Source organism: Anolis carolinensis, chromosome 5 (genome assembly GCF_035594765.1).
Source record: "Anolis carolinensis isolate JA03-04 chromosome 5, rAnoCar3.1.pri, whole genome shotgun sequence".
In the NCBI taxonomy this organism is placed as follows: Eukaryota; Metazoa; Chordata; class Lepidosauria; order Squamata; family Dactyloidae; genus Anolis; species Anolis carolinensis.
Window position 1 is genome coordinate 47,737,825 of NC_085845.1, and position 18,576 is coordinate 47,756,400.

Here is an 18,576-nt window from a genome sequence, read left to right on the forward strand (position 1 = left end):
ACCTTCTCTGCTTTCTCCATCCAGCTTCCTGGGCTTCCTTTGCCCGCCCCTCGCAGACATTAACTCCACCTGTGCCAAGGTGTGCTTCCCTCCTAAGCTCTTCTTGACCCTGGCCTCCATTTTCCCCCTCTTTCCTCCTTTTCACAACAAACAAATCCCCATATTTCAACACTAAAATGTGGCCGGTGCAATAAACATCCACATGCACATCCTTAAAAATAAACAGACCTATGTTAAAAAGCTCAAGGACTTGCCCTCTGGTTCCTTAGTTGCCTTTTATTGCCTCTCCTATAGTCTTGGCCAAGGGCTGCTGGGGATGATTATTATCCACACAACCTCTGAGGATGCCTGCGATAGATACAGGTAAAATGTCAGGAGAGAATGCTTCTGGAACATGGCCATACAGCCCGGAAAACTCACAGCAACCCATTATTAAAAGTTTAGGAGAACACCAAAGTGTGGCCTGCGTAAGAAACATCTATAATCCCTCTCTTCACACACACACACACCTTTAAAATCCGAAAGTGCTCTTTGGTTCCTTGAGTTAATTTTATTGTCTCCTGTACACTGCATATAGTGTTGGGATTATCATTGGGTTGCTGTGAGTTTTCTGGGCTGTATAGCCATGTTCCAGAAGCATTCTCTCCTGACGGTTTCGCCCACATCTATGGCAGGCATCCTCAGAGGTTGTGAGGTATATTGGAAACTAGGCAAGTGCGGTTTATATATCTGTGGAAGGTCCAAGGTGGGAGAATTAACTTTAGTCTGTTGAAGGCAAGTGTGACTATTGCAATTAATCACCTTTATTAGCATTGAAAAGCCTTGCAGCTACAAGGCCAGGCTGATTCCTGCCTAGGGGAATCCTTTGTTGGGAGGTATTAGCTGGCCCTGATTGTTTCATGTCCGGAATTCCCCTGTTTTCAGAACGTCGTTCTTTATTTACTGTCCTGATTTTAGAGGTTTTTTTTAATACTGGTAGCCAGTGATTAATTGGAACATTCACACTTGCCTCCAACAGAAAAATGTTCTTTCTCCCACCACTGGACCTTCCACAGATATATAAACCTCAATTACCTAGTTTCCAACAGACCTCAACAACCTCTGAGGATGCCTGCCACAGACGAGGGCGAAGCGTCAGGAGAGAATGCTTCTGGAACATGGCCATAAAGCCATGAAAACTCACAGCAATTCAGTGATTCCGGCCATGAAAGCCTCCAACAACACATTATTATTATTATTATTATTATTATTATTATTATTATTATTATTATTATTATTAAAATTGAGAACACCAAAATGTAACCTGTGCAATAGACATCTATACCTCCTCACCTTTCAAAACCACCAGAAACCTATGTTTACAATCTCAAGGACTTGGCCTCTCCTTCCCTGAGTGCATTTTATTGCCTCTTGGCCAAGTGCTGTTTTATATTGTTACGGCCATTATTATTATAGTTGAAGAGAACACTAAAATGCAACCACTGAAATAGACATCTATACACCTTAAAAACCAATAGAAACCTATGTTTCAAAGCTCGAAGACTTGCTCTCTGGTTCTTTGGTTGCATTTTATCACCTCTAGTATAGTCTGGTATCATTATTAAAATGGAGGAGAATATCAAGCCAAGAGAAAGCTCTTTAAAAAAAGCTCAAAGATTTGGCCTCTGTTTCCCTAGGTGCACCTTATTGTTTCCATCCTAGTCTTGGCCAAGTGGGATTGTTGTTATTATTATTATTATTATTATTATTATTATTATTATTATTATTATTATTTAATTTGAGAATGCCAAAGTGTGGCTGGAGAAATAAACATCTATTTCATTATCAATGAAATGATGAATGAAACATCTATACATCTACCTCACTTTTAAAAGCAAACAGAACCCGTGTGTTGTCAAACGTTTCCATGGCCAGAATCACTGGGTCACCACGCGTCCTCCGGGCTGCATGGCCATGTCCCAGAAGCACTCCCTCCTGACATTTCACCCACACCTATGGCAGGCATCCTCAGAGGTTGTGAGGTAAATTGGAGATTTACATATATCTGTGGAGGGTAATTCCTGCCTGGGGAATCCTTTGTTGGAGGTGTTAGCTGGCCCTGATTGTTTCATGCCTGGAATTCCTCAGTATTTAGAGTGTTGTTCTTTATTTACTGTGCTGATTTCAGCTAACAGCTCCCTACAAAGGATTCCCCCAGGCAGGAATCAGCTGGGCCCTGAAGCTGCAAGGCTTTTCAATGCTAATCAAGGTGATTAATTGCAACATTCACTCTTGCCTCCAACAGACAAGAGTTCTTTCTCCCACCTGGATCTTCCACAGATATATAAACCTCCCTTGCTTAGTTTCCAACAGACCTTACAACCTCTGAGGACACCTGTCATAGATGTGGGCGAAGAGTCAGGAGAGAATGCTTTTGGAACATGGTCATACAGTCTGGAAAACTCACAGCAACCCAAGCTGTTTGAAAAGCTCAAGGACTTGGTTTCCTGAGTGCATTTTATTGCCTGTATCATAGTTGGACCCAAGTGGGATGATGATGATGATTGTTAAAGTTGAGGAAAACACCAAAATGTGACAGGTGCAAGAAACATTTATACTTCTCTCTCTCCCTTAAAAACCAACATAAAGCTATATTAAAAAGCTGAAGGACTTGGCCTTTGGTTCCCTGAGTGCATTTTATTGCCTCTTGGCCAAGTGCTGCTTGGAATGACTATAATTATTATTATCATTCAAGTTGAGAAGTGACAGCCCTGAACTTCCAAACTCCAGAGACCCTTCCAATGCAGAGCCACTTCTCCACACACTCCATCTTTTCTAAATATATTAGGCCTTTTCCCTCTATCCCAGACACACACAAATCTATCTGTTTGGGGGGAACTTGGGCCCCTTCCACACAGCTGAATAAAACCCCACATTATCTGCTTTGAACTGGGATATATGGCAGTGTGGGCTCAGATATCCCACTTCAAAGCAGATATTGTGGGATTTTCTTCCTTGATATTCTCGGTTATATGGCTGTGTGGAAGGGCCCAAGGACTCTGAGACTTGCGCCTTTTTAGTGAAGCCAATAAAAGCCACCTCCTCTGTTTCCCCCCCCCCCCCCAAAATCCGGTTGAAAAGCCCTTCCCCCCTTTGCTCTCTTCCTCCCACCAGCAGACATCTTCCCCTCCCCTCGCTTGTGGCACACACCCATCTTGATCCCGTTTCTCTCCCCATTTAATTCCCAGACCAAAAATAACTTCCCCATCAGAAATAAAGTTTAATGAAATCCCAAGCGCCTCGAGAGAAGTGGCAACAGTCCCTTCCTTGCCAAAGATAGATAGAAAGATACAAAATACAAACCTTCTTGGAGACTTAGGGCCCTTCCACACAGTCCTATATCAAGACAGATAATCCCACAATATCTGCTTTGAACTGGGTTATCTGAGTCTACACCCAGATAATGTGATATCTAAGATAGAGGGCTGTGTGGAAGGGCCCTTATAGGTTCCTTCCACAGTCATATAATCCAGAATATCAAGGCAGGAAATCCCACAATATCTGATTTGAACTGGAATACATGACAGTGTGGATTTATATCCCAGTTCAAAGCAGATGTGGATTTTCTGCCTTGATATTCTGGGTTATATGGCTGTGTGGAAGGGCCCTAAGTAAGTGGGATTTTCTGCCTTGATATTCTGGGTTATATAGCTGTGTGGATGGGCCCTAAGTAAGTGGTGGCCCTTCCACACAACCCCATATCCCAGAATATCAATGCAGAAAGTCCACATTATCTGAGTGTGGACTCATAGCCCAGTTCAAAGTGGATATTGTGGGATTTTCTGGCTTGATATTTTGGGTTATATGGATGAGCCCTAAGTAAGTGGTGGCCCTTCCACACAGCCCCAAATCCCAGACTTTCAAGGCAGAAAGTCCCACATTATCTGAGTGTGGACTCATAGCTCAGTTCAAAGTGGATATTGTGGGATTTTCTGCCTTGATATTCTGGGATATAGGGCTGTGTGGAAGGGCCCTAAGTGGTCTAAGTAACCCTCGGGAGGAAGGGAAGGCTCTGTTTCCTCCACTAAAAGGGACCCAAAAGAAGTCGGAAATAGCGGCTGGCTGTCATTTCTCAGCGTCACATGCCCTTCAGCCTCTTTTGGGAGCCTCCCGACAGGTTACTGAGCCGCTTTTCCAGCCGCACAAACGCGCATCAGACCCTCCTTTCTTGCTCCAAAAAACCCAAGCGGGTTCCCTGCTTCTTTCCTCCCTTCCTTCTTTCCTTCCCCTGGACTTAAGTTTCTCATTGGATCCATGCCCAAGGACTAGCCATGACCTGGAAGCGCCCTTTCTTTCTGCCTAAGGGGAAAAAAAACCGTTGATTCTCCCCCAAAAATATACTTTGACCCATCCTCTGAAGTTGATCCCGACCCAGTGCTTCCTTCCCAATCTCTCTCTCTCTCTCTCTCTCTCTCTCTCTGTTGTTGTTGTTGATCGAAAAGTATAACAAGAGGGTCGCGATGGTTGTTTTGGTTGTCAAAAAAATCCGAGGACTCACCTTCATGTTGTGTTGTTTGTTTGTTTTTCCCCTTCCTCCTCCTCCTGACAGCAACAGCAGCCCCTTGCAATGGCCGGAGGAGGCGAGATCTGATCCAAAAGGACTGACAGGAGGGAGGGGGGAGGGAGAGGGAGGGAAACACACACAGAGACACACACACGGGAGGAACGGCCACGCAAAAGGAAAAGGGAAAAGGTGGCTCCCGAAGAGATCTGGGCGCAATCCTTCCTAGGAGGCAGACGGACCCACAGACTTGGGGAGGAGAGGGGAGGAGGGCTGTTGGAGAGGAAAGGGGGCACGGCTACTTCCAGCCTCTCTCTCCGTGTCCCTCTGCGTGTGTCTTTTGCTCTTGTTTCTTTCTGGGAGTCCGCTCGGGTGACAGCTCTCCGGGCTGTCACATCGCCGACCCTTTTTGCTCTGGATCCAAAGGGTTTGCATGAACTGGAGCTGTTCTTGTTGCTCTTTGAAGGAAGGAGAGGATCCCTTCCCACCGAAACTTATGTCATTCCAGGTAAAGCTCCCATCTGCGCCAGAGAAGAAGAAAAAGTCAGTGGGTGGGTGAGTGGGTAAGTGGCAGCGTCGGAGGGTGGAAACTTTTTTTCTCTCTCTCCCTCCTCCTCCTCCTTCTCTTTCTCCTTTTCTCTGGCCGCCTGTGTCCTTCCCTTTTCACCTTCCTTCTCCTCCTCCTCCTGCTTTTTCCTCACTCCTCCTCCCAGCTTTGGCTTCCCAGGGTTTTTTCCCCCCTTCCTTTTTCTCTCTCATGCACAGTCACACACACACACAGCAAAGTGCTGCTGCTGCTGCTGCTTTTGGAGCTGGTTCCTGGTTTTGTGGAGCGGCTGGAGGGAAGGGAAGGAGCCAGCCAGAGAGAGAGACAGAGAGAGAGAGGCAGAAGGGGAGGAGGGAAAGGAGGAGCCCCACTGCGCCCTCCCTCCTTCCCTTCCCTTCCCTTCCCTTCCTTCCTTCCTTCCTTTCCTCTCTTGCTTTCTCCCTCCCTCTCTCTTTTCAGGCGTGTCTCGGGAAGCGGTATTCGCCATCCCTGCCCTCCCTTTCCCTCTCGGCAGGAAAAAGCGGAGGGAGTGCGCCAAGGAGACTCCATCTCTGTGTGTGTGTGTGTACACTGTAGAATTAATGCAGTTTGACACCACTTTCAACCGACACGGACTCAATGCTATAATGTAACGCTGGGAGTCGTTGCCGATTGGCTCCAAGGAGACTCCATCTCTCTGTATCTTTCTCTACACTGTAGAATTAATGCAGTTTGACACCACTTTTAACAGATGCTCAATGCTATGGAACGCTGGGAGTCGTAGTTTGGCGATTGGCTCCAAGGAGACTCCATCTCTCTGTGTGTATGTGTCTCTACACTGTAGAATTAATGCAGTTTGACACCACTTTTAACAGATGCTCAATGCTATGGAACGCGGGGAGTCGTCGTTTGGCGAGGCACCTGCACTGTTTGGAAAGGAAAAGGCGACCTTGCAAAACACAACACGGCCATTGACGAGTTTCTATGCTTGATTTCGCCCTAAGTCTGGCATGGGCAAACTTCAGCCCTCCAGGTGTTTTGGACTACAACTCCCACAATTACCAACTCCCTACCGGCTGTTAGGAACTGTAGGAGTTGCGGTCCAAAACCCTGGAGGGCCGAAGTTTGCCCATACCCGCCCCCTCTTCTATGCCCCCTTCCAGACAGCTGAATAAAATCCCACATTGTCTGCTTTGAGCTGGAATATATGGCAGTGTGGATTCAGATAACCCAATCAAAGTAGATATTGTGGGATTTTCAACCTTGATATTCTGGGTTATAGGCCTGTGTGGAAGAGCCCTATGTCTCCTTCTCTTTCCTCCCTTTTCTTCTCAGGGCCCTTTCCCACAGCCATATAACCCAAGGCAAAAAAAGGCCACAATATCTGTTTTGAACTTGGTTATCTGAGTGCACACTCAGGACCCTTCCACAACCATATAACCAAGGATTTCAAGACAGAATAACCCACAGTATCTGCTCTGAATTGGGGGCTCTTCCACACTGCCCTATATCCCAGAAGATCAAGGCAGAAAATCCCACAATATCTGCTTTGAACTGGGTTCTCTGAGTCCACGCTCAGATAATGTGGGATTTTCTGCCCTGATCTTCTGGGAGATAGGGCTGTGTGAAAGGGCCCTGGGTTATCTGAGTCCACACTGTCACACATCCCAGCTCAAAGCAGATTTTATTGAGCTGTGCGGAAGGGGCCTTACTTTGCCTAGCCCTCCCCCCTTCCCTGTCCAGCGTCGTCTCCATCTGGCTGAGCCGCTGCGCCTTTACGCACAGAGAGGACGGACGGAGGGAGGGAGCGAGGCCGGGGCATTGGGCGGGCAAGGCCAAGAGCTCCGCCGCCGCCGCCGCCTCCCGCGGAGGAAAACGCTGCCGCTAATCAGGCAGAAAGGCAGGGAGGGAGGGAAAGGGAGAAGCCGCCGGGGAGGAGCTTTTCCTCGCTGCTCCTCCTTCTCCTCCTCCTCCTGCGCTCTTACTGTACCTACTGTACGCGTGTGTCTTTGGCTATGCCCTCCTTGCTGCTGCTGCTGCTGACAGCTCTTCTTGCCCTCCAACCCCGTCGCTAACAGAATAGCTTTTTGTTTCTTTCCCCCAACTTCTTCCTCCTTTTCCCTGTCTCTCTCTTTCTACCTGAGAACTGGGAGGAAGCGCACACTGAACTGGAGTCCCCTTGCCCTTGAGAAAGTCAGACCACACCTGGAATCACGCTGTGTCCCATTCTGGGCACCGCAATTGAAAGGAGACGTTGACAAGCTGGAAAGCGTCCAGAGGAGCGCAAATAAAATGATCAAGGGCTGGAGAGCAAGCCCGAGGAGGAGCGGCTTAAAGAGCTGGGCATGTTTAGCCTGCAGAAGAGAAGGCTGAGAGGAGACATGATAGCTTATCCAACATAAACGGGTCGGCAGAACGTTGGATAAGTGAAAATGTTGGATAATAACAAGGGATTAAGGAAAAGCCTATTAAACATCAAATTTGCAGACCCGTAGCCAGGATTTTGATTTTTTTTTGGGGGGGGGGGGGGCTGAGTTTCTTTTGTATCATTATCCCAATACTCCCATGCATATGGGATATATTGAGCATGGTGATCAGATCATGATATGAATAAACATAGCAGTTTAAATAATAAATGTAAGGCCTTCTCACAGACCACCCTGAGGATTTGGGGGGGGGGGGGCTGAAGCCCCTCAAGCCTCCCCCCCAAGCTACATGCCTGCATTAAGGTAAAGGTAAAGGTTGTCCCCTGATATTAAACCTAGTTGTTGGTGCTCATTGCCATTTCTAAGCCAAAGAGCCAGCATTGTCCATAGACACCTCCAAGGTCATGTGGCCAGCATGACTGCATGAAGCTGGGGCTAACAGCAGGAACTTACTCCGCTCCCCAGATTTGAACCGCCAACCTTTCTGTCAGCAATTTCAGCAGTTCAGCGGTTTAACCCGTTGTGCCACCGGGGGCTCCAGTGGCATAGCGTGTTAATTACGTTATGATTTCACAAATTAAGCACCAAAACATCATGCTTTATAACAAGTCTGCCACTTGTTTGGGAGGGTGGCTGCACTTGTGTTGTTGGACATGTTGGCCCGCTGTGCGTTGCTGCTCAGAGAGGCATCTGTGGATCTGGGTGGGAGGCAGATTGCGTTGGATAATACAGAATGTTGGATAAGCAAAGGTTGAATAAGTGAGACTACTGTATAAATATGTGAGAGAAAGTCACAGGGAGGAGGGAGCAAGCTTGTTTTCTGCTGCCCTGGAGACAAGGACATGGAATAATGGCTTCAAACTACAGGAAAGGAGATTCCATCTGAACATTAGGAAGAATTTCCTAACTGTGAAAGCTATTCAGCAGTGGAACTCTCTGCCCTGGAGTGTGGTAGAGGCTCCTTCCTTGGAGGCTTTTAAGCACTAATATGTCACGACATACAGTTTAGAAGACTCATATAATGCAGTTTTAACTGCATTGAACTGCATTATATAAATATACAGTGACATATAATGTCATTTCAAAATACATTATAAAGCAGTATAGATGGGACCAGGCTTATCGATTTAAAGAGCTGGGTTGTCATCAGGTGAAACAGCCACCCATTGCAAATAAAAAGGGAAGAAAAATTATCCTGTGTAAGAATGTCTTTTTCCAGCTTCCACCAAATCTATCAAAAACCAAACCTTGCATCTCAAGGCACATGTATACTGACCATTTAATGCAGTTTCCAACTGGTATTGAAGAAAGTTTCAGTATGCAGATGATTACGTAGAAGAACATCATAGAACCAGTTGAGGCCCGGATGGTAATTACACAAACTATAGAGCACTGAAGTACATTGGGGCTTTGTGGGAGATCTGGCCACCACAGTTTGAAGTTAGCTTTGAACGGCATTAAATGGTCAGCAAACATGAGGCCTCATTCTACCAACTGTATTGTAAACAATAATCTGCAAAATGTAGTGGTTTGAGGGTTGAACTACATCTCTGGAGATCAGAGCTTGAATCCTTGCTCAGCCATGGAAACCAAACTTTGGACAAATGAAGTTACTCTCTCTTAGCTTCAGGGGAAGGCAATGTCAAACCTCTTCTGAACAAAATTTTGCCAAGGAAACCATGTGATAAGGTTGCTATAGGTCGGAAATGACTTGAAGGCACATAATAACAACAGTGCAATTGCAATTTATTTTCATGCCACACTTTGGAGTTCAAGGTGGTTTATGCAGTCCCCTTCCTCACAATAATTGTATCCTCATAATGGACATGTCAGGTAGATCAGGGTAAGAGTAAATAAGTTCAAATGGTTTACAAGGGCATTAGTCCGGATCTGAGAAGTTCCAGGCCTATCACTAACCACTGGACCACACTACCTGTCAGTCTAGTAGCCCATGATGCCATTAGCATTGAAAACATGGGGTGGGGGCATGGGAATTGAATGAACTGAACTCTGCCCAATTCAGTATTGCACTTTAAATATCACAGTATTGGTGTGTGTTGCTTCAAGTCCAATTTAGACTTACAAACGCATTGGGCTTTCTTAGACAAGGAATACTGGGAGTTGGTTTTGGCAGTTCCTTGCTCTGTAATGTAGCCTACACAGTACTAGGTATTCATTGTCAGTCTCCCATCTAAGTACTAAGTATAGTTGACCCTGCTTAGCTTCTAAGATCAGATGGGATCTGATGTCTTTGGGGTGTTTGGACAGGGCTAAAGATTATAGGTCTGGTATTTACTGTTGCCACCATGGCACAGAAACATGGATCTGAAGTGTGAGTCCTTGCATGACTTTTGCATGATGCTCCTCCATGTCCAAATCACTTCACATGTGATGGGACCCATAGACTAAAGTATGAATCCCTGCTCAGCCATGGAAACCTTATGGTGACCTTGGGAAGATCATACTCTCAGTCTCAAAGGAAAGCTTCTGAATATATCTTGTCAAGAAAACCCAATCATAAGGTCGCCTTAAGGTCACCATAAGTCAAAAACAAAAAAGGTATATCAAAGCAATAACTCCATATGATTTTTCTCCATGGCATGAAAACATAGTGCTGAGACAGAAATACTTGAAAATAGTTGTGTAAATTGTACCCTAAGAGTGAAACTGAATGTTGACAAGCCACATCTTTCAATCTTGTGGTATAGGGTGTTTTATATGAGATTTTTTTGTGTAATCATCCTGTACTGTTAAAGGCGTTTTATTTAATCAGAGATCCAGGTGCTGCTGGCTCCCATTTATAATCCAAGGTGTTTTCTTACTACATCTTCTTTTATTTTCTGCCCCCAAAATGTTTTAAGGGAATAGAGAATGATGGAATACTCTACAATGCCTTTTGACTGGTAATGATAAAAGCTATCTGTCCCATAATCTATTTTTAAATGAACATTTTATGTCTGTTCTAGAGGAAGACACTGACATGGTGTAGGAAGTCTGGTCCTAAAAGTTGTAGTAGCACTAAACACTTGTCTTAAGGCAGAATTTCTAAGATATTATCTGTGGATTAGGTTCTTCCACACACAGATCATCCGAATATATGCATGTTATCCTACCAATATTTTAAAAACAAACCTGACCTGAAATGGAACCATAGCATGAGGATTTTCTATCTCTCACTAAATGTCATCCCAATCTATATCTTTATATATATTATTATATTTGGTCCCCTGGTGATGCAGCAGGTTAAACCACTGAGCTGCTCAACTTGCTGACCAGAAGGTCAGCAGTTCGAATCCAGGGAGCAGGGTGAGCTCTCTTTGTTAGGCCTAGCTTCTGCCAACCTAGCAGTTCAAAAATATGCAAAAGTGAGTAGATCAATAGGTTCCACTTATGCGGGAAGGTAATGGTGCTCCATGCAGTCATGCTGGCCACATGATCTAGGAAATGTCTACAGACAACACTGGCTCTTCGGCTTAGAAATGGAGATGAGCCCCACCCCCGGAGTTGGACACGACTAGACTTAATGTCAAAGGAAACCTTTGCCTTTTATTATTATTATATTATATATGTTATATATATTATATATATAGTAATAAAAGTAAATGTATGTATGTGTGTGGCGGTGCGGCGGGCGCTGTATATTTCTGGCTGGGGCTCCAATTTCCACAGATCATTGTGACCCCCACGAATGACAGACCTGGACCAAAACTGGCACACAACCGCCCCCCCCCCCCCCACTTTATGTCTTGGTGAGGTTTGGGGGAAGATGGACCACAGATGGTGGGATTTGCAGAACCTTCACCCGATTCCACAGAACACTCCAACTTCCATCAATGTCTGACCAGGAACAAACTTGGGACACAGACCCCACCCCCATGACACACATTCTGGTGAGGTTTGGGGAAGGATGGATGACAAGATTTTCAGTACCTTCTCCTACTTCAACAGACCACTGTGACCCCCATCAATGATGGACCTGGACCAAACTTGGCACACAGACCTCCCCTCCCCATGACCCACTTTATGTCTTGGTGAAGTTTGCGGGAGGATTTACCACAGATGATGAGATTTGCAGAACCTTCACCCACATCCACAGACTACTGCTGACCCTATCAGCCATGGTTCTGCAGCAATTTGTAATGGGTCCATTTATACCATCCAAAAAGGAAAATGCCTTTTTCACATAACCCGGGCATTGCTAGGTACCCAAGCTAGTACATAAATAAAATCCCATGTACTTAGTTTCTTTTAGAAAAAAAAATTGACCTCAAAACACCAACCTAGTTGGACAATCTATTTTGTATAGAAACCCATTCTTCCCAAATAGCTCCAGATTTAGTCTGAGATTCTGCCTTAAATCTACATCTTCTCTGTGTAAAGGTGGATACAGATGACATTACCAAGTACTCGGTAGTCAAAAAAGGAACTGAAGCATCTTACCAGAAAAGGCCAGTTCATTTCAAGTCTTTTGTTTACAAAAGAAAAAAGGGGGATTTCAGGTCATGATATTAGTATCTGCACAACAGAAAGAGCAGATATAGGGAAAATCTATCCCTTACATCATAATGTAGATTGCTTTCTCTTTGTAAACTTGACTGGTCTGAATTCTGGCCTAGGTTTTACACCAAGTAAAACTTGACTCATTACCTGTGGTTTTTGGTTTCGTTCCTTATGACTTGATTGGTGCTCTGTTTTATCTTCATAAATTATTTCAATTTGTAAAATAATTAATATGATGTTATTGTCTGTATCCCATCATGATATCGTGGCTATGGGCTGTGAGAATAATACATTAATAAATAAAAATAAATGAATATGAGAGAATTCAAAATTACCTATTCAAATTAGTTGACCCTGTTCAAGATAGTTAAAAGATGGCACTTTTTCTCACAATGCAAAATTAGTTTGCTGTACATATTACCAAAAATGGGGTTATCATCAATTACTTAACTGATTTTCAACATAGATTAGACAAAAGTCATGGGGAACTGGAATAACAGCCACTGTTCAGTGGAACCTCCATGTTCCAAGGCAGTGTGCCTCAAAATGTGAGATGGGGAAAACAAACAATGGCAGGAGGCTATTCCCTTCAGTGCCCTTCTTGTGAACTTCCCAAGGAGGAAGCATCTGGTTGGCCATTGTGGGAAACAGGATGTTGGCCTAGCATTTACATGGACCTTTGGTTTTATCCCGCAGAGCTCTTCCAGTGTTTTAATGTTCTTATCTAGTGTTGTATATTTTTTCAAAAACTTAAAACACTTTTATAGCTGGCTTCCCAGATATCTGGTTTCCTCGGCAAAACTGCACTGAAAGCAAAATAGAGCAACTCCACATAAGTGTTTTTCAACTTTCAGATATACTATTTCTGTTATTATATGATTGTGTAGGATTGCCAGGAGCTTCAAATAAAAAGAAATGAATGATATCAGTAGTATAGGACCCATATGCTTGTCCAGACTGGCAATGAATTCAGGGACTATTCTTCCTTAAAGTAACTTTCCAATGTGCTGATTCTGAGCACAGAGAACAATTTTCTGCTTCTACTCCTTACCCCTAGCTGTTGTTGCCAGAACCTTTGCACCAGAGAAGGGCATTTGAACAAAAATCTCTTCCAGATTATAAGGAATACAATTGCTATATTTTTGCAATTTTGAGGAATTGACAGCTGGCTGATTTATTTATTAAAATCAAACTGGGCCAGAAAATGTTGTTTTTCTGACTGCAGTTTTATGTATTTATAACGATTGATACATTGCCGTTGCTTGATTTTATATATCGATTTTTTTTCCTTTTTATGACTACTTCCAGGTTTAGCTTGTTAAGTTTTCTTTTAAGTATTGCTGGCTTCATGTTTTGTCAGCCACTTTGCTTTGAAAAAGAAAAGTGGGGTGTTTAAAATAAAATAAACAAAATAAATAGTACCAATTGATCTTGCAATTTGCTTATTTTTATAATGTTTTATAAATTGTATTTTACAGTTCTATTCTTGTATGTCTCTGTCCATTCCCCATGTGTATGTGTCTGAATGAAGTCCCCAATGGTGAGGCGGATTAAACCACTGAACTGCTGACCGAAAGGTCGGCGATTCGAATCCGGGAAGTAGAGTGAGGTCCTGCTGTTAGCCCCAGCTTCTGTCAACCCAGCAGTTTAAAAATATTCAAATGTGAGTATATCAATAGGTACTGCTCTGGTGGGAAGGTAACGGTGCTCCATGCAGTCATGCCGGCCACATGGCCCTGGAGACGTCTACGGACAACGCCGGCTTTTCAGCTTAGAAACTGAGATGAGCACCAACCCCCTTAATGTCAGAGGAAAACCTTCACCTTTACCTTATGTGTCTGAATATTTTAGATTGTATGCTTTTGGTACAACTAGTTGTTTTTTGCTGCTGTTTTTCTTGTTAAGTACACCGATAACAAATAAACAGCATAATAAATATTATCTGTTTTATAATGAATTCAGACTTGTATGAATTGTTTTGTCAAGTTGTTACATTATCCTTTGAAATCAATCAGATCCAGTATGTATATTGTAATGATGTGGTCTAATTGAGTTGCTTTAGGTATGTATGTATGTAAAAACAACACACCAATTAAAGAGATGGTGATGATGAGAAGGAAGAGGAGGAGGAGGAGGAGGAGGAGGAGGAGGAGGATATCGACAAGATAGGGAAGAAATGCTGGTGCTGATGATTCAACACACTGGGATCAACACAATAACACTGTAGTGTCCTGACATTATTGTGTCTGATAAATCAATATTCAGTAGCAAAGAGAATAAACGAGGATCTCCTTTGAGAATACTGTATTCTGTGTCTCCAAAATACCAGTGTTCTTATTGGATGCACATTAATCATGCTGAGAACCTAAGCTATGATTTTACAATGCAATTATATTTACTTATGGAGATAATTTATAGGCACCCTTTCCCTTTTTGGGAAGAAGTAATATACTGGTTTATTTTTTTAATGAATAAAAACATAAAAAAACATGAAACCATCATAAAAGCAGATTGATTAAAACAAGAGCCCAATATCCAAAAAGCCATCAAGAAGGAAAAAATGCTTCTACCTCTTACTCAAATGAACTTTATCTGTTGGTGACAAGTATGCCATTCTGAGGGGAAGAGAATTGTCCCTTTCGCGCTATACAATTACAAGAGTTTGATGCCACTTTAATTTACATGGCTTCATCATGTGGAATGATATTTGCAATTTCATGAGGTTACAAAGAATTCTCTGCCAGAAAGCTTCCCATACTAGAAATCTTAAGATTCTGCAAGGTGTTAGAATGGCAGTTAAATCAGTGTAACAAAGGCCATTCCACACAGCCATATGACCCACAATATCAAGGCAGATAATCCACAATGTCTGCCTTGAACTGGAATATCTGAGTCCACACTGCTAGATAATCCATTTCATTGTGGAATTTATACAGCTGTGTGGAAGGAACTCAAGTTGAATGAAAAAGACGTTCCAGAAGCAAGGCACCCAAACTGTACTTTTCAGTCATCAGGTTGATGTGGAAATACATGATACATGGTGAGATGGAACTCTGTTTTACATTGGGATCAGTTAAGACTTAGGCATCATAATCGGTAGAAAGAGAAACAGATGTGAACTTTGATTAATAAGTGATGCAGATTTAGGAGCACGCAACTGTGGTCACATCTATACTGCCATATAATGCAGTTTGAAACCAGGCATGGGCAAACTTTTTGGCCTTGGGGGTGCATTGTGGGCTCAACCAGAAGGCCTGGGCCGGGAGGGAGGGCAGCCAGGCATATGCTGGGTGGGACGGGCCTGGGAGGGAGAAGGCCTAGGAGAGGGAGAGACCAGGAAGGGGTGGGGCAGGAACCAGGTCATCCTCAGGTTGTTCTTCTGGCATAAGAGCAGGGATGTTCACCCCATCCTTACGCCTGGTGGAAAATGAGACATGCGGTGATTGCCCTCAATACTCCTCCCTCGATCTTCGGGCTGTCCTCTCAACATTATGCCGGGAGAAAGGCGAGACAGTCGATGTCCGAGAGTGCTTCAGAGGGCTCTGAACTGCTCCATGCCTTCTTCAAGCTGTCCTCCTGGTGTAAGTACAAGACTACTTACACCGTCCTTATGCCAGGAGGAGTGTGAGACACGCAGTGGCTGAGAGTGCTTCAGAGGGATCTCAGCTGCTGCGTGCCTTCCTTCCCCGTCCTTTCTGCAGAAGGATACAACGGGCATCCTTATACCAAAAGGACAGATAGTTTGCCCATGCCTGGTGTAGACTCATATAATGCAGTGTGACTGCACTGAATTGCATTATGTGAGTCTACACTGACCATATAATGACGTTTCAAATGGCAGTGTAGACGGGGCCACTGATCGAGCAGAACACTCCCAAGCCCCTTGATAATGCTACTTGTTGATCCAAGGGACTCTGGTGATTTGATTGAACCGTGATGCAGAGAAAGTAGGGGTTGGAGAAGCCCTCTCAGAACTCATGGCAACGTCCATTTGCTGGGATGTATGGATTCCAGTGGGAACAAAGTGTTGAGATGAAAGGGTACTTTCTACCTTTCTGTCCCCAAACCCATCATTGCTCACAAAGTCAAGCTAAACATTACTGTAGTTTTATTCCTTAATCATTATTTATTTACTCAATATTTTGGGGCAACCTTAGGAAGGTGTCTTCATGCTTGCAAAACCTCCAGAACAGCAGAAATGCTGACTAGCCTAATTTTAATTTTCTCTCATCACACATACAGCCCAGATCAATAGATCAACAGTTAACCAGTTGTGAAAGTTTTGCCAAAAGTACAAATACTACCTTTGAAGTCTTCTGGTCAAATTCAGGCTATAATAGCATTCCCATTGAAACTACTTGAGACAGTCTCCATGCAGCAGCTGTTCTGCATGATGAATGATCTGGGGTGAATCAGCATACTACATCGCTCAGCCCGTACCATATCAATTGTCTCCACATTACCACAAGTCACAGCTGGGAATGCCTGGCAGTGGTATGACCCTACCATCACCACCTGTCTGTAGAGTGGGCTAATTTATGTGACAAGCTGGTATATGTGAAAGTTGGCTGCATGATGCAGTTACAAAGCAGCTTAGACAACTTGCCGTGGTGAAAACATGATAGCAACCATTAACAAAACAGGGACTGGCATGTGTTCAATAGTAGGTTTTATTGTCTTAAATGGCCATGTGTCTCCATAGTGGTGACTACTAAAAGAATCAAAGGCTCTCTCAGGCATGGATGCGAACACTTTTTATTGATTTCATGGGAAACTAAAGTTTCTACTTAGAGAAGTGAGTGGTAGCAACCTATGTATTTTTAGCAACCTTTTAACAGCTGTTGCTAATATCCATAATATCCTGAACTGTCAAAGAGCATCCTGAAAGTTATGAGTTAATAAGACCTCCAGCCATTGGAGATACTTTTCAAAATAAAAGCTCATCTTTTAGAGCAAAAACTACTTTAAAAAAAGAAGATGAGTATTCAAACAATATTAAACAGCCATTTAAGGGCAGATTAATACTGCCATTTTTGCACTTTGTCTCTGCATGGTACTTCTACATTACAGGGAGTTTAAGAGTGCAAAACAGCATGTTATATCTCTTCTTAACAACATACTTCCTGCTCACAGCACAAGGGAAAAATAGCCAAATATTTGTCTATGGAAGTTTTATGACACTATCTAAATGAATCTTTTAAAAAATGACAACCCAAAGTGTTTTGTGCAGAGTTTGGAAAAGTTACTTTTTTGGACTACAACTTCTGGAATTCCACAGCCCAGGATCTGGGAGATGCAATTCAATAACATTTCCAAGCTCTGGGTTTGCGACTGATTACTTACTGCAGCCATGTAATAAAAAGTAGATGTTCAGAGAGCATCATGTCACAATTTCCAAGTAGGTCAAGAGTAGCAGTAAGGGCATTTCAGATGTGAAATTCTCTTCCCTTCCATTAGATTTGATAAGAAAGGTTAACTTGTGTCACATATATGACACTGAAAGCAGCAGTCAGACAAATGTAACCCATTCTGTGGCAGATGTCATCTTTGTTCACAAAGATAGAGATAAATGTGCTATGGATAATGCATAGCAAAATAAAATTACACTGAAATTCAGTCTCACATTTCCCCTCCACCCTATTGCAGAAGCCAGTTTATATTGGGGCAGCAAAAGTAATGGTGCATTGCCGGATCAGTCTCCTGTATAGAGTTATTTAATGGTCAGGTGCCTTCTGTTGAGCCAGTGAAGTCTTGAACTATTTCCAGTTCAAGCAGCTGAGCATTTCTATTCCCCTCTCCTCCTTTGATTGAAATCTATTGCAATTCTAAATGCAATTTCTTTAACTTTTGTTACTGATTAATTTCTCAACAGGAGAGGTGCTCATGACTCACTCGATGTCCTGCACTCTGTGACCAGGAAGTTCTTCCTCCTACTCTTAGATTCGTAGGCTGATAATAGTCATGGTAATGCGAGGAAAGGGTATTCTGTCCATATGTAAAGGCAATCATTTTATCATTTAATACATCCCAAGGATGTGATTTTAAGCTGGTTGAAAGGCATAAACCCCGTGTCAAATGGAGTCCTAACTTTCATTGTACTGTACGCTTGGTTGTCTTTTCTTTTAAGAAGCAAAATGCTGCTGTGACAGATTCCTGTATAGATGCGTGTTATCTGAGCCTGAACAAGTGCAGTCTTTTGTAATCTGCTAGATTATATTACTAAAATGGTCTAGGCTCTAAAAGCATGCTGTTGATTTTCCTATGCACAATGAAAAAAAAATATAAACACTTTTCATACTGTATGTTTACATTCTGATTGCATTAATATTTAATCCACAATCTATTTTTAACTGCTTGTGTCCTAACGCTGGCTGTATACTTGAATGATTTATCTGAATTATGGGACATACTCCCTTTTAACCTAGTTTTTCTTCCCCGGGGCCCTTGCCCCTCCCCCTCTTAAATACTCTTTAATGGGCCAAACAATAAATGTGGTTGAACCACTTCCAAGTATAGTACAGTAACATTACTAATGCATATTGACATTAGCAACCACTGGCTTGTGCTGAGGGCTGGACATGGCA

The 18,576-nt window shown here is 43.2% G+C and overlaps 1 protein-coding gene and 1 long non-coding RNA gene across 4 annotated transcripts in view; one reads left to right on the forward strand and one right to left on the reverse strand.

Moving 5' to 3' along the window:
* The window catches only part of nr3c2 (nuclear receptor subfamily 3 group C member 2), a 180,603-nt gene extending 175,925 nt beyond the window's left edge, over positions 1-4,678 (reverse strand). For 2 of the 3 annotated variants that reach the window (XM_008111996.3, XM_008111994.3), the window contains exon 1: positions 4,538-4,678. The gene's annotated coding sequence lies outside the window, so the exon portion shown is untranslated. Of the gene's footprint in view, positions 1-228; positions 349-4,537 lie in introns of all 3 variants that reach the window. The other variant, XM_062980956.1, reaches the window with a different exon arrangement.
* A 238-nt stretch (positions 4,679-4,916) lies between these two features.
* Positions 4,917-13,949, forward strand: LOC134299143 (uncharacterized). The gene is made up of 2 exons (XR_010006292.1): positions 4,917-5,048; positions 7,211-13,949. It is a non-coding gene; the product is annotated as an uncharacterized LOC134299143 (long non-coding RNA).
* The last annotated feature ends 4,627 nt before the right edge of the window (positions 13,950-18,576 follow it).